Source organism: Numida meleagris, chromosome 8 (assembly GCF_002078875.1).
Source record: "Numida meleagris isolate 19003 breed g44 Domestic line chromosome 8, NumMel1.0, whole genome shotgun sequence".
Taxonomy (NCBI): Eukaryota; Metazoa; Chordata; class Aves; order Galliformes; family Numididae; genus Numida; species Numida meleagris.
This window is the reverse complement of record NC_034416.1, coordinates 16973821-16990478: the sequence shown is the minus strand read 5'-3', so window position 1 is coordinate 16990478 and position 16658 is coordinate 16973821. Positions and strand designations below refer to the sequence as shown.

General features: G+C 51.9%; 1 protein-coding gene across 13 annotated transcripts in view; it reads right to left on the bottom strand.

Moving 5' to 3' along the window:
• IL1RAPL2 (interleukin 1 receptor accessory protein like 2) overlaps positions 1-16658 on the bottom strand; it is a 408604-nt gene that overhangs the window by 325477 nt on the left and 66469 nt on the right. For 9 of the 13 annotated variants that reach the window (XM_021406511.1, XM_021406507.1, XM_021406505.1 and 6 more), the window contains 2 exons: positions 14647-14769; positions 13533-13631 (listed from right to left, as the gene is read on the bottom strand). The gene's annotated coding sequence lies outside the window, so the exon portion shown is untranslated. Of the gene's footprint in view, positions 1-8963; positions 9238-9961; positions 10101-13532; positions 14457-14646; positions 14770-16658 lie in introns of those variants that run through there. The other 4 variants (XM_021406506.1, XM_021406508.1, XM_021406516.1 and 1 more) reach the window with 4 other exon arrangements.

Below are 16658 nucleotides of genomic sequence, written 5' to 3'. Positions count from 1 at the left end.
TCATTCAAGAAAACACAGCAAGTGCACAGTTAGGTTCCCAATGCATGATTAAAAACAGGTGTAGTCAAACTGAAACCAGTAAAGCCCATCCTTCTCTCTAAATGAAAAAGGAGAGAGATGCTTAATTAGAAGCTAGAGTCCCCAAATACACGCTTAGTGTGAAATCACAAGACTTTAAGTGGCTTGATACATTTAGACTGCAGGAATTCATCTCCGTATCAGACACAGAACTCAGATCAGGATCCTTATTCTTGGATACAGAGACTAGTTACCTAGATCAGTATGAAGTTCTTATTTGCATCAAAATAATCAGCCAGTGCTCTATGGCAGTTCCATTAAGCAGAAAGGTGCACAACCACCTGCATTAGCAGCCAAGGCTGGCAACAAAACAGAGGCACCCCAAATAACAGAGGCAGCCCCAGGCCAGCCCAGCCCCAGCTGGGCTCAGTGTGAAAAGCCAGCAGGACAGCACCACGTCCTGCAGGTCTCTGGAAATTATTCTGTTTAATTGGAGCTTATTACATCAACCATCCTTCCTTTGTCATTCTACTGCCAGCCCACTGCTGTGTGAAGAAAATCTACGGAACCACGTATAATTTTTTACACGGTGACAACTACGCTGCTACTCAATTATTTCAAAATTACTGCTTATATCCAAAGTTCTCACCCCTCACCCTACCGCACTGCAAGCTTCAAAAAGGCAGCGGATTTCTTCCCACTGCATTTTGTGTTCCCCTGGGCACTTACTGCCTTCCGATCCCCCCAGTAGCACGGCTAAAGATCCACAGGAATATTCAAGGAGCGATACGCACTGAAGGCTGCCTGACAGTGCTTAATGGCAGAATCCGCTTTCGTTCTTCCCTAACCTCTCCTTGGAGTACCGAAATCCTGAAACGGGCAAGGCCATCTTGACAAGAGAGCAAGGAGAAAGTAATTGAACTAAATCTTTTGACAGATAATTGTAATGATGATGTTATGCTAGAATGATTTTCAAGTGCAGCTTTGCAAATTGCTCTCTCCACTTCCTTCCCTTTGGTGATTACAGCTGAGGTTTGTAACTCCAGGATCCTTCTTCATGTGGCCCCTTCATCCTCACCCCAAATGGGCTATGCTGCATTAAATAAACTTAAAAATTCAAAGTGAGTTCTGCCAAGCAACATGCACATTAGGTATAGGGGAAAACTCTGGGTTCTGTCAGCTTCAACAGGCGCTTCGCTTTCTGAAGCCCAGGCCTCACCACAGCAGTCACTGCCTGTACCCACACCAGCAATATTATGAAAACACAGCAGGAAAAGGTCAAGAATCTGCTCCACCACCCAGCAATTCCCAGCCCAGCCCAGAGCCTCCACTCACTGCCTCTGACACAAGCTGAATGCAAACACGCAGCAGTACTTGGGGTGCCTTCTTTGTATCCCAAGACGTCCCAGCAGAACACAGGAGCGCTCACTACACGCAGGGCCACAAGCGCCTAAGACAAAATCTTTTTGTTTGCTGGGGAGGAGACGTGAGGGGCTGCGCCTGCTAAGATCACCCTGCTGCCTCCCAGCCTCACAGTTCCCTGCCGTGGGCCATGCACTCTCCTGTCAGGCACAGGGATGGCCCAGGGACTCAAGACGGTCTCATGCTAGATCTACTGACACTTCAGGAAATAAACGAGAGGGAAAGTGCCTACAATCTGACAAAGAATGTGAATAAAACTCTGCCATTTTGTAGAGTTATTACGCAGAATAAAATGATTATTACTCAAAACCATTTTCTATAACTGAGGCTTTTTCTTCCAAGCAGGACTGACCTGGACCACAACACCAAAAGCACTCACGCAGGAGAAGCATGAGGAGGGGGTTACCCACCCACCCTATTTACCATAAGGGAAAAGGAATTCAGCCTCAGGGCCTAACACTTGTTGATTTTAGGCTGTTTATTCCATACACATATAGTCAAAGCTAAGACCATGTTTATAGGATTGGTAGAAATAACTGCCTAAATGCCTACAGAACCTGTGGATATCAAGAGACTCCAGAGAGCCACAAAGACTCACGTCTCAAAAGATGAAGAGAAGGAGATCCCAGCCACGAATCACACACCTCAAAACATAACCACACTTCCCAACAACCAACTGCAACACTGCGCATTTTTAGCATTGCCAAAGCCCCAGTTAAACTCTTTGACAACACTGCCAGGGACAGCCCTGCTCCAGGGGTAATGCCTTGCTTTTTCATCCACTGCAGCACTGTCCCACAAGTCTGAATTCTGGCTTTGCATGAAGAGCTGAACCCAATCTTCACCTACTGGCACCACCAATCTTCAATTTACCGTAACCTCCTACGACAGCATAAAGCCTTCCTGTTTGAAACACATTTCACAGAAAGCATGTTACAGCCAGGAGTTTGTAAGATTTCAAAATATTGATTTTAACAGAATTCTATATTAAAGTTTCATTACATGCCAGGCAGCAACTTCTCCTCCCCATTTTCAGTTAGCTTTTCATGAAACAGCTACATTTTAAAATCCCCGAGTTCCTTTTCGTGGTGCAGTCACGCTTCCTTAAAAATAGTAAGTGCTTCCAATTAGGGTATCTACAAGCTACAAAATTATTGTTATAAAATTGCATCTGTTATTTCTCTTCCTTTACCTTTATTTCAAATCTGAGGACCAAAGATAATTTTGGTCACTTTCTCTTTTAAAATGGCAATGAAAACCACCTTCTTTGCCCACCTCCCACTGCCACCTTCAGCATTTAAGACCTGCATACCTAAAATCAAAGACTTAATGACTTAGGACGGCCAGAACGCATCAAAGAAACAAGCGTTCCTGTCAGATGAAACTAAAGTGTAATTCCCACATCCTAGTTGGCAACAAAATTAACTTTGCACTACGCTTGGAAGCTGGGACGCTGAGGCTGATACACACAGAGTGCATCAGTCAGACCTTCCCATCATGCAGCTTGAACATCAAACTCTACTGGGTACGCCTCAGAAGAGGGTGACAACATTTCCCAGCAGAGTGAAGATGCTTTCCTTCCTAAGGGTAAACAGAAGCGCTGATTACAGCTAACTGGCTCAAGATCCCTGAGAAAAAGGAAGAGACAGGCAGGACAAAGTGCTCGCTGAGAGAATCCAGCCCTTGGTGTGACCTACCAGGTTGCGTTTGTATAGAGATAAGCAAAGGGAGGTCGCTGCCATCAGAGGGAGCAGCAGAGGACAAGCAAGGTGCAGCAGTTTGGTTCTCAGTCAGTCCTTCCCTCCTCGTGCTGCCACGATGCTGCAGAGCACAGACTGCAGGCAGCCCTCCCGGCCTCTGCTGTAAGCACCCAGCAAACAGGAGGGTACCGAGCTGCAATGAAGCACAAATTCTGTTCCTCTAAAAGCAACCCAACAAAAAACACCTGACTTCCATACGCTGCCTAACGGCCCTCAGCAGCACTGACAAACTAAGGTGTTTCTTCAGGGCCCTCAGGAAACAAGGCTTGGGAAACTGCAACAGCATCCAACACTGGAAAGAACTTCATTCAAGTGTCAAGGTTCCAATGAAGTGTTAGAAACAGGAAGGCAACTGGTGCATTGATAGTCCACACAAACCCCAGCACTGAGATTCCCAAGTCCCCGCTCTACACACAGTTTAGTTTTGCTCTGATTTCTCCCACAAGCTTCGCTTTTACCGTGCTCCTTTTTAAGAGGAAGCAAGAAGAGGAACACAGCGTGTGCGTGCGCTCGGCACACGCCTGTGCACAGCCGAGATCTGCTGACGCACCGCGAGGCTCCGCAGGCTCTGGCTCCTCCACAGAAGCTGCTCGTTAAACTCAGCAGCCCACCTCTTGAGCGGTTCCCAGTTGTCAGGCTTTGTTGTTCACAAACCTCAGGGAAATAAATTACTGTTTTCACCCCCACACAAAGTAAGAAATGGCGACAGCAATTCTTTAGACATCTTTACAGTATGCGAGGTGGCGACTTCTGCTCGTCCCTTTTCAAATCATTTGCCCACTCCGCTTTTTAAGGTTTTCGATTTTAATGAGAGTTCTCTCTCAGGTCTCCCATTCTGTTGCCAACACACCAAATGTTGAGCTGCGTATTACTGAAAAGTTTTCAGCACACTCAGCATGGTGGGTGGAAGCAATCCACAGCGAGCACCGGTCCCTTTCTGTTGACATCCTGATCTCACACACACACCACCAGAAGAATTAAACTCAGAGCTGCCTGCTCGTTTAAACACTGTACCTTCAGCTCTGCTTGATATGAGTCACACACCACTCTTCACTCCGCTGCTCAATGAGCATCACAGAATATTTCATTTTGCCTGATCTGCTGTACATCCTCACCACCGTAACCAGGCACTTAAGATGTCCAAATCCGCAGCGAACGCTGTTCTACAGGGCAGCCCACATTCAGCACTCACCTTGCTGGACTGGAGCGCCCATGGCATCCGTGTTCCATGGGCTCAGGTCCTTCCCTGAATTCACATCTGGCCAATCCTCCTTGTTCAGATGTAATTCTATGAGAAATTTACAGCTGCAGTAAGCTTAGCAGCAATGCAAGCAGCACTCGTGTTGTGTGAACTGAAAGTAATCAGTAACAATGAGATGACAACTAAAATGCCTGAGATTCTTACCGGCACAACAGCGCATCAGGTGCGCTGGAGGAAAGAGTGAAGTACCATCCTGGGCAAGCACAGGGAACTGTTACAAAATGCAGACAGCCCAGAAGGTCACAGCACCAACCTGTAAGGGCTCCTCCAAAGGCTGCGTGCCAGGGTGTGAAGCTTGTTCTGCCTGGAGAAGAGAGGCTCCAGGGAGACCGCACTGCAGCCTTCCAGTACTCAAAGGGAGTTTAGACAGGAGGGGGACTGACTTTTTACATGGGCAGACAGTGATAGGACAAGGGGAAATGGCTTTAAACCAAAAGAAAGGAAATTCAGGTCAGATGCAAGGAGGAAATTCTTTACTCAGGGGGTGGTGAGGCCCTGGCACTGCTGCCCAGAGTTGTGGGTGCCCATGGCCAGGCTGGGTGGGCCCTGGGCAGCCTGAGCTGGGGGAGAAGTGGGACTGGGGGGGGGGCCTTAAGGCCCCTTCCAACCCAAGCCACTCTGTGCTTCTATAAACGCAGAATCTTATCAGTTATGTCAGAAGCAATACAAAGCATGACCCCTTAGGTGTTAATACCGAGGTTTTATTTGAAAGATTATAATGCTTCCGTCAAAAAGTTGGAGTCTTCTGGGTCACCATTTGGAATACATTTAAGTGCAGCATCTTAACACCTTAAAAGGCCTCTTACAGCATAACTTCAGAACAAAAACTGGGCTTCAGTGGCAGGCACAAAAAAATACCACGGAGGGCCACTCAATAACTTGTACCATTAACACAAGATAGTGGAAGTGGTTTCAGTTGTGTTAAAGCAGCAGGCTCAACACTACGAGCAAACCGCTGGTTTGTCCTGCACTGAGAAAACCCTGCAAGCATTAACACAAGAAACCTTTCCTGCAGGAACCTTCTGATCCAACAGCTGCCTAAAATAGTGCTCATTTACAGCAAAAAGCAAAGAGCAGAAAACAAGAAAATGCCCTGCAATATTCCAAACGCAGATACAAGATTCCAGACTCGATGGAATGAAAGTGCTAGCCAGGGGAGCCAGCGCTGCACATGCAGTGAAGGCCCTCACCTAAATCTCTGCTGAGATAACAAAACCTGAGCAGCCCATCTGAACAGAGGCGTGAAGCAGAAGAGCTGCACTTGGCCAGCCCTGGTGGGCAGACCAAGGTCTATCAGCTCACACCGCACACAGACCTCAATCCCCCAAGCAACTCAGTCACACAGAACTCAAGTTCATTACATCTTCAGATTGGATTTTCAATCTCTGAATCATACTCAGTGCAGCAACTCCTGCAGCAGGAAACACAGCACCCAGAAGAAATAACAAACAGTAACAACAAGCTAATGGGAAAATCAGGTTTGGTTTGCCTGTTTCGCGGTGGGTTTTGTTTTGTTCTGAAGCCTCACGCCCAGCTGTGCCGTCACGATGCACTGAGTCAGCACTGCCCTCTATTCCACAGAGAACCACGCTTCCAGCCTCAACTTTGCCACACACTAACTGCGCATCACAAGATATATAGATACACTTGTCCAGCATCACAGCATTTAAATTTGAGCAGTCCAGGCCCCTTAGAGATGTTCAAGGTGAAATACGTGCTGCGGGAGGAGGATTACCGCTGTACTTCAAACCCTCATGGTTTATGAGCTCAGCGTAACGGATATATTAATTTACAGCCTTTTTTTTTTTTTCCCCTGGAGTAGGAGCTATTAATATTCTACATATATTTACTTCTGCAGATGGTGGTTTAATCAATACAGTACCTTGAGCAACATGAAGGCAACGTAAGGGCTGTCAGCCCCAGCGAGCTGATGCTCGCAGCAGGGCTCAGCCTCTTACCGTAGCCTTGCAGAAGTGCCTAGAAGGCGACAGAAAAGTGAGCTGAGGGGGGAGAAGAAAACACAAAGACCTGTGAAGCTAAACCTGCACGCTAGCACCGGAGAAAGCGGAGTGATTTTAAGACCCAGACTGGCCTAAGTCCTAAAGCCTGCGGAAGAGCTCTGCTGAGCTCATGAAGACTCTGAACCTGGGCTTTCAGTTCTCTAGGGGTGGTGGCAAAGGAAAGAACAAGCTGCTGCCAAGAGCACTAAGGGCGTAGCAGCGGCTCTGACACCCGCACAGCGGTGACGCGCCGGGCTGCACCTGGCTCCAGCTCTCTCCTGCTGCTGGCTGACACCCCGAGCAAACATCACGGCTCAGTCATGGCCTCGGCCAACGATCACAAGTTTCCTCTACAGTGTGAGAGGCAAAAGGAGAAGGACATTCCATACAATCAGATTAAAAGGGATGAGAAAAGCCCGTTCTCACCCACACCGATTTCTAAACTCACTCACTGCGCTAAGATCATAGGAGAGGTTTCCAATTCACAGCAGCCTATGCAAGAGCATTATTAAGCCCAAAGATTAGATGCTTTGCTTCTTTGACAGTCATACCAAACCTTGCTCCCCAAGCAGCTTTTGTAGAAACACCATTAAAAATGGAGAGCAAGACAGTTCAAAGAGAGGTCTCAGTCCTGAAATACAGCGCATCCCTCCTCTCCCCCTCCCACGCGCTTCTCTCCTTCCGTGGCATTCCTCAGGGCTGCTGAAGGAGGTGCTCAGCGCAGCGCAGGTTTTAGACTGGGCTGCCATCTGCATGCTGAAACGTTCCCTGCTTCTGTAGAGAAGCCGCTCTTACTGTCTTAAACCTGCCCTCTTCCAGGGAGTGCAGAGAAGGCAGACTCACGAGCATCATCCGGACCGAGTTTCGCTCTGCTCCTGTGCACCCTTCCACCCCTGCAGCATTCACACAACAACATCTCCCCTGCTCACGGCAGATTGTGTCCGTGTTCACTCCTGCACATCAAAGGAGCAGGCAGCAGGAGAATACAACTCCACACGCAGTGTGCTTGGAATTTTGTTCCTTGATCTCATTCACGGCCACATGCTTCCCTAGCTAATACATAATGCTCAAAGCAGACAGAATTAGCAGAAAAAGACGACATACCAGCTGTTACACTTCTTGGAAAATACACTTTTACTGGAAGCAAGATGGGGCACGTTGCTCCGCTGCCAGCGAGAGGCAAGTTGCTTTCAGTGCTCTGTGCTACCTCCGAGAGATGAACAGTTTCTTGGTGGGGGGTTTCTGTCCCTTACACAACCAGGGGCCATCCTCTACCTGTACACATTGTGCCAGGTCTGTCCGTGAGGAAATAAGCACTCAGCTGACAAACAAACACCACCACCCCCACAGATTCGAGAATTACGAGAAAATCCCCAGGAAACAGCATCGCTTTCAGGTGTTTTGTGAAACCTTGTGAACAGCGTGGTACCGTACTGAAGCAGAACAAAATCAGATTAAAATACCTATTTTATGTACCCCAGAATTGCTCTGTCAAATAGATACCCTCGTTAATTTAACTGTTACACACAGCAGTGGGAAGAGGAGTGGGGGGAATCCCTCTCCCTGCAGTGTTTTTCCTACAGGAGGAGACCAGAAGTGAAACGATCAGACAAATACATGCACCTAGCCGCAGAAGTTTCTCACTCACGGCCTCTCCCCTAGCAGCGCATCACGGCGCAGCACAGCCCCTGCCCTTCCATCCCGGGGCGCTCACCAAGGCCAAGCGCCAGCTGCTCAGAAAGGTGCTGGAAGGATCCCTGCCCATCAACGCCAGCAGCACGGCTCTCATTATCCGCAGCAAGGGCAAGATCTTTCCCTTTGTTTCCCTTTCAAGGCTGTTTAGAGGAAGATTTATCCTTCGCTGGACACCCTGAAAAGCAAATGGCCTCTTGAAGCGCCTCCTTATTTTGTGATGCAGTTTAAACGCTCACTTCCAGCACTAAAGACCTCCTGACAAACAGCGGCGGCTCACGTCTGCAGAGGAAGGCTCAGGAAGGGAGAGCAGTCCCAGACAGGTCCTTAAGGCTGTTTAGTACTTGTTTGCGGTTTAGCGTTCCTTGATACTTCCAGCTGAGTCCGTTTGAAGCGAGAGAATACCCACAGCCCAAATGTGCTGGAGAGCAGCGAACGCCCGTACTTTAGAAGCGCTTTCCACGCCGTTACCACGAACACGAGCGCGGAGCCGGCCCCGGGACACAGGCAGGTGCAGCCCCGAGCCCCAGCCCTCCCCGCAGCCCGCGGGGATCCCCGCTCCGCAGGGCAGGGCGCTCCGCCCCCGCCTCCAGTCCCGCAGCGCATCCCAACGCGGGACACAGATCAGAAAACTGCCTCTTTCCCCCCAAATCCCGCACAGAAGGCACTGTTCTTCGTGGCTTTGAACTGGATAACCGTAACACATACCCCCCCCCCCCCCCCTCCAAGAGTCAGGTCTGTGCATCAGGGAACGAACCGCTCCGCGTGTGCAAACAAACCAAAGCCTTTTCACGGGACGGAGAGCCTCACCTGGATGCTTGCACTGTCCCTGTGTAGCGAAGCATCCCGAGGGGCACCGGGCAACGAGCCGCCCCCGGCCCGCCCTGCCCTGCCCTGCGCAGCTCGGCGCGCACGCCGCTTCCAGGAGGAGCGGGAGCCGGCAGCTGCCCTGCACACGGAGGCACACACGCTCTTCAGCCCTCAGCGGTTTTAGTTTGCGTAGAGCGGCAAGGCGCGACGCTCACATTTCTACCGCGATAAACGTTTCTGCTAACATTCCTCAGCACCCGCGGCCGGCAGGCACGGCCCCACCCGCCGAGCGCAGCCTCCCGGGACGGCTCCTCCCCGCTCGGCTGCTCCGTGCCCCGCTCCCCTCCCGGCCCCGCTTCGCGCCGACTTTCCCGCGGAGCCGCGATGCCCCCGCGCCGCTCCCCAACGGCTTCGGCCGCGGCGCCGCCTCAGAGCGCTCCCTCCGGGCGGCGGCTCCCGAGGCGCGGGGCTCCGCGGGGCGGCGCGGCTCCTCCGGCCGCGGGGCAACCACGGGCACCCACGGGCACCCACCCGCGGCCGTGGCGCACCTCGGCTCCTTCCTCGCATCGCCTGCGAGAGCTCCCCGCGCCGCTCCGCTGCCGAAGCGCCGATGGCCGAACAGTTCGGAACGAACCTACGAGCTCCCGGCTACCGCGCGAGCAAAGCGGAGCCGTGCAGGGCGCTCCGCCGCCCGGCGAGCGAGGACGAGGCGCGGCACGGCCCCTGCCCGCGGGGCTCCCACCGGCGCCCGGGACGGAGCCGGGCAGCGGCACCGACCCAACTCCGAGCGCTGACGCAGCCCGGGCCGCCCCGTAACTTTGTAAACCCGCGCTCCGAGCACGTCCCCCGCCCGAAACTTCGCGTGCCTTGAGACGCAGCGGGGCGGACCGCAGCGCTCGGGTGGGGCCGCCCCCCTCGGCCCCGTCCGGTGGCGGCGGTGGCCCCCAACTTTTTTTTCCCTCGGGGAAAGCAGAAAGCGGCCCGCCCCGCGCGCTTACCTCCGGGCTACGTCTCCATGCCGGCGCGCCCCGTCCCACGCCGCGGGATGCGGGCGCTGCGCTGCCGTGGAACGCCGCACGCGGACGCCGAGGGCGCGCGGCGCTGCTCGGAGCGGGACGGCGCTGCCCGCGCGCCGACGGCCCCGCACGCGGCAGGTGCGCCCGCCCCGCGCCGCGAGAGCCGCAGCGCCCCCTGGCGGCCGAGGCGCGCCGCGCGGAGAGACGGCCCCGGCAGCGGCGGGGCGGGAGGGAAGGAAGGAGGAAAGACGGAACCGCGCCCGGGCGGACCCCGCCGCGCCAGGAACGCGCCCCGCCCCACGGGAACCCCCGCAGCGCCGCGACCGGCGATGTCAGAGCCGGGAAACCGCTCCGCTCCGCGGGCAGGGCAGCGCCGTGCACGCAGGGCCGACGCTCGGAGACGCGGTCTGTTTCACCTGTAACGCAGCCAGCGGCAGTTTTAGGCGCTCCTCCGCCCGCAGCCATCCTCTTTGACTCGAGGAGGAGCTCGGCACAACGCGCCCGCTTTGCGCGCTCGGGGGAGCGAGGCCCTTGCCACACGCCGGGTGTCCTTATGCACCGTAACCGAGCAAAACGATGTCAGCGCGGAGCAATGAAGCGGCCCCGTCTCCGTGCCCGCACGCCGCGCTTCGCTGACTGCAACGAGGCGGGACGGCAGCGCGGCCCCCGCTCCTCCTGGCACGCATCTCTCCCGGCTCCTGCGGCGTCAAAGAGCTCGGTCTCAAATTGTTTATCAGTTTGCGTACTCGAGTCACTCTGTAGCTGAATTACGAGGTGAAAAGCCCTGAAATAAAACATCCCACGGACTCTGAATTACAGTTATGTGAAGTCGGATTTCACAATGCCATTGATTTGAAATGAGTAGATAAAGCGGTACCATCAGACGTACTTCAGCCTTTATAGTAAGTGAAAAAAGGTAATTACCATGCTGTGCTACGGGAACGTACACGTTATTCATAAAAACGAGGCGGGCATTGCCACAGACTGAATCTGTACAAAGCTGATTTGTTCCCCTCGCTCTGATCGCACCTGACACCGCCGCAGTCTCGAGGCCGGTCTGGCCCTTGTTCATGACCAGCGTAAGGAGAACTTACGCTGTGTTATAAAGCAGAGGAGAGGCCCCAGCTGCCATCCCAGGTGCGCTGTGTGTTGCAGACACAGAGAAAGAGCAGAGAAGAACACAGCTGACACATTGATAACTGGGGGAGAGAGATTTCTCCGTCATCGCTGCCCGTACCAAGAAGAGATGCCCAGGGGACCGACTAACACGGGCAGCATCAAGCGGCGAGTCTGGGTGAGCTGGGCATCCCAACCCCGCTGTGCTCCCCGCTGCCAGTTCGTTAGATCCCTCCCCTCCTCCCGCTAAACCAAATCATCCTGTGATGTATTTCTAGGGTTTGGATCCAGCGCCACAGGATTCAGTGAAAAAGACTCTTTCCCACTGACTTCAGTTAGCTTTGGAAGAGGCCCCAGGCACACTTTTGTGATCTATTTTCATCACTGTACGCACGGACTCACCCACATCGCTCACACTCAGCGGTGCCCAGCGCTCCTCTGGCTGCAGCTCCCTCCCCGCGCTCATTTCTCGCCCACCAGCGATGGATGGCTCTGCCCGCCGAGCACCTTGCTTCAGCGTCCTGCCTCGGTCACACCACAGGTTTAACTTCTGCTATTTAAAGCCAAACCACAGAGCTCCCCATGAAAAGCTTGCTTTCCAGAGCTGGGGAGCAGGGCGATGTGGGGGCACAGCCCCAGCAAAGCACCAGCAGGGTGAGCAGGAGACCCCCTGTCCTGCTGCGAGGCTGCATCTGCGTGATTCTCACATGTTTCTTGCCTGAATGGGAAGAGCACGGGATGAGAGAATTTACGGCTGCACAAAGTCCCATTAATTGACTTGGTGTCTTGTGTCGGCGTGGACTGCGGTCCGATCTCTGAGAACTACAGCCACGCGTGGGCACCCAGCGTGTGCGCACACTGCTGCTCAGAGCAGACCATGCCACCGTGCAATGGCCACAGCCCAAGCCCACCCCTCCAAAACCACCACCACTCCTCCCCAGCAATTTGGTTCAGTGGGCGGTGACGCAAACTGCTGGGTGACCCCGCTGCAGCCGGGCCACGCACACTGCCCTCCTAAGAGCAGGTGGCAGGGACAGACCCTCAGGGCACAGTCACCCACCCCGTGCCGTGCCCACCTGCCCTGCTGCCCGGGGCTGCTCTGCCAGCAGCATCCACGTGGCCGGAGCAGAGAGGAGGAAGCACTGCTGTGATGCATGTGAGATGCTGAGGCTGCAGCAGCAGAGCACGGGAAGGAGCTCAGCACAGAGACTTGGCAGCGCTGCCTTTCCCTGGGACAAAAGCCAAAGCCCAAAGCAAGCCTGTTGTGAGAGGAACGAGGGGGACATCAGCGGGCGGATGAGACCGGATGAAGGATTCAGTGCGGGAGGGTGTAAACAGACAAGGGGAGAACCCTGCCTGGCTGTGGCAGCACGGTTCTGATCACCGCTTGTCAGGAGATAAAAACAGGGCTGTGCTGCAACGTATTTCCAGTTCAGCTCTGCTGAGAGCCAGGTTTAATAGGGTGCCAGTTCCCTGGGGTTCCCTGGGACTCGCCCAGTAATGTCACTGCTGCTGACTGAAGTTGCACACAGAATAAAGCAGCAGTAAATGCCAAGACTTCAAAAATCATTTTGCGTCTGACATTCTTCCTGCCTTATTTCAAGAGAAAGATAAATGTTCTATCTTCCACGTAGTAATCATATTTGATACCAACAACACACGCAAATACTGAAGTATGGAATAGGATAACTTCCCTGCTTTTATGCTTGAAGGCTGAAGATAAAATTATTAAGCACTTTGCATGTAAGAGGAGTGACTGCTCTGCGTAAGTATTTGGATTAGAAAATAAGAATTCCCTTCCCCAAAGAATAAATAACGTGGCAGGTTTACAGCACAGCTGACGTGTTCATGCAGTAGGTATGACTGTATGGCGTAGTCAGAGCGTACTGACTATCCACCCATCACTCTTGACCAGCCAACAGCAGAAAGGGAAGCACTGCCCGGGATTAATTAAGATCAGATAAAGCCTAACTTTGGTTTAATCCAGCCAGCAGCCATGGAGCTGGTTAGTGGAACTGCTCAAACAGAGCTTTTTTCTCAAGTGCAGAACAGTTTGTTGAGCGGGAGTGTAAAATCCACCAAGAGGCAGTGGAAAGGCTTTCATTTCCCACTGGGAATTTCTCAGACAAGATGAAGACAAATGTTGCCTTTGCCTGTTTATTTCACTTCTTCTTGTGGGGAGAACCAATAATCAATTAGGAAAAAGGAGGAGAGGAGTAGAAATAATTACCGCACGGTGATACGCAAACTCTTGTACTGGAGACTGCTGCCCTCCAAATGGGATGCAGCCGCACAAGCAATCAATGAGCAGCAAGGACCCTACAGCAGAGAGAAGCCCTCTGTCAGCCCTCGTTTCTCCTGCCGTCGTCCTCTCCCAGTTGCACGGCATAACCCCAGCAGAGATAAAAAGCAGAATGCGAGTTGTGCTCTTTCTAACCTCCTGTGGGACTTCGGGATGCTCGTCAGCACTGGATTCACTTGTATTCCACAGATCATTCTTCTTTGGCAGCATCTTATTGTAATTGCAGGAGTCCCACTGCAATACAGAGTTTGGCAAACTCATCTCGGAACAGCTCATTTGGTGCAAGCTTAGATTATACTTTAACTTCAGCGATAAGAAATTACTGAGAAGATGACAAGCACGGTTAGTTTTAGATGCCACAAGCCGAGGAAAAAGAGGTAAGTTACCTAAAATGATCTCATCACATTTTGTAACTTTTCCCTCATAAAATGCAAATTTCTGCAAGTGGATGGTTTGAAAATCCTAGTTTAAAAAATAAAAAGGAAATAAAACCTAGAAATCAACAAGTACCGATGTTGAGCTTTATGTTTTTCTATTACATATTCTCTTTCCTGTCTCCATTTTTTTGCTGGTGCTTCTAGAAAAGAAGAAATTAATACAGCGCTTTGTTTCCTTCTTTGTGTTTGCAGCAAACAAAAGAAGTTTTAAATCGGGTCGTAAAAATCTTCCCATTTTGCATTTCTGTTCTGCTCAGATTATTGCATTGCAGGTCACAGAACAGAGCGAGTCATAACAATGAAGAGAAGGGGAATAACAAATGGACTGATGGCAAAAAAACAAATTACTTCTCTGGACAGAAGCTCCATATTTGGGGTAGCGTAGATTCAGTTGAACAATGGATTTTCCAGGTCAGTTGGCAAAAGGAAAAGAAAAATGTTGTTTCAGATGAAAATGAAATGGAGTTTCAGAGCAGGGGAGGAGTGTGGTGAAAATAACCATCATCAGCGTTAAGCCTCGTTTCACATCCTCGTCCACAGGTAGAGAAATCTTACATGGAACCTAACTGCCTGCGTCGGACCATAAGGAAGCATCTCCTTCTCAGGTGGACCAGCACCATTACTGAAATGTAAAGCTCAAGGTTAAATGGTATATTGTAGACTGAGCCTCTGATGCTTAGCAAAAAGATAACTGGGCTTCCCAAAAAGATAACTGGCCTTCAAATGAAGCAGGAGCACAGGGCTAGCCTGCCACGCAGAGGAGTAGCAGCAAACAAAGCAAAGATGTGCCAAAGTCATTTTTCCATTCTTACCTTTAATGCATGGCAATAAACACACTTGTGTTTATTATCGGGGCATTTGCGTTCAAGCTTTTTCATCCTCTGTTTCATCCATGCAGCTATTCTAAGGGCACCAGCTCCCCTCTCCCAGGACATCTGTGAAGAGAAGCGTTTATGGATTCAAAGACTGCACGGTGGCTTTAGAACCCGCACTTTGGTTTGCTGTTTTGTTCCAGTCTGCCTAAGCCAGTCCTGCCCTGCAAGCTGTCAGTGAGTTCATTTCCTCAAAAGCAATGAACGTTACCAAAGACAAAAACACAAAACGAGTCAGTGAAACTGGAGCTAACGGCTTCCAAACACCTCTGATTGCCAGCGCTTCTGGCTCGCGGTGACGCGGTAATACTCTCAAATTGGCTTCAATTTCTCTAAGAAATGGCTCGGTGTATTTCAGACTTGAAGGTTTCTCACCGATGTAGAAAATGCCAGTACTTGGAAATACCAAACTCACTAGCACCACAGCCTGCATTCATGGGAACAGGACATCCGCGCTGACACCACTTGATTAATGCCTCTGTTGAATATGAATATTCCCCGGCAGAAAGCAGGCGGAGGCCGAGTGCGGAGGCACGGCTGCGACACGCAGGCACAGATGGCCGTGCTCTCCGGCCTCTGCCTCCCTCCGACGGCCACGGAGCGGCTGCCATCAGACTGCTCGCAGCCGCAGGCATCCCTCGTAGCTCCAAAATACAGAAGTCACTATTTGGAAATCACTGTACAGCGGCAGTTGCCTGAGCCGAGCAGACATATGTCAGTTGTCTTGGAATTTAAGTAACCAGAGCTTTGGAGCGTGCGCGTTGCAGGCAGCCGTAGCTCAAGCAGCAGAACCATGGCACTGACTTCGGGTACCGTGTAAGATGTGAGGCAATACCCTTCGCATGTAAATCCCACATCCCAAAACTTCCTGAGCGGGGGATGCATCCCAGGAGTCAGGAAAATGGCCAAGAAGCAGGGAGCTGAGCTGGGGAACTACAAAAGGAGGAGTCAAAGCAGTTGTCTGCAATGGTGGTAACAGATGTGACAAAACACTGGAACGTGGAGCACGGCGTGCATCCTGCGGGAGAAATGCCAGTCAGCATCTCCCATGACCAGGAGAGGGGGAGTAGATGCAGCCGAGGTGTAAAAGTGGATGAAAAGCAGCGGTGTTGGGAGGATGCTGGCAGTCAGTGTATCGGAGAGCCCTGGCCAGCGGCTCATTAGGAGCCCGCAGGCGCTGCCCCAACACCCCACGCCATGCAGCAAACCCAGCAAACCCACATCTCTGCAGGGCTGCAGCCGTGGCCAGGCACCGAGCTCTGCAAACACTGCATTAAACACGAGAGTGTCTGAGGGCAGGTGGGAACAGGGGCAGGAAAAGGGTTACGGGAAGCACTGTAATTTAGACATGCTGGGAGAAAGACTCCTTTTAAAGACTGCTGCAACACCGCATTCAATAGCAGCCGCCTGACTTAAAAGCAACAGACAATTGACGGACAGCTTTCTGAAATATATTTCTAGTCCAATTTGCTTCTTAAATCCTTGCCTCAAATCCCTGGACAAGGTGCCCGAGAATGGCAACGCTGTGTCTGTCGGGGGTACCTCAGAGGTCACTGCCATTTCCCCATTTCTGAGAGAGGAACTGAGACAGAGTCTGCAAGGGTCTCTGCTGGGATCTGAGCTCACTGACTCATGGCCCTCCCTGGAACCACCGGCACCAGGAGAAATACTGGAAATAGCACGGTGCGGTGCAGTGACAAGGGAAGACAACGAGCAAGCGTACAGCAGTGACTGTTCCACTGCTCCCCTCCCACCCCCTGCCATTCCTCTACCTGCAAATCCATCACAACTCAGACAGCAGAAGTAATCCACTAAGGGCGGCGAACACGGTATCTGACGTTCCCCAAATTTCTCAGATCAAGGTTTATTAAAAGTAAAAATTGTAGAGTAAGAACGCTGCTGAATCAACGTTCCTGGCAGTCAATCAGACGTCTGAAAAATGTCTCTGTCCT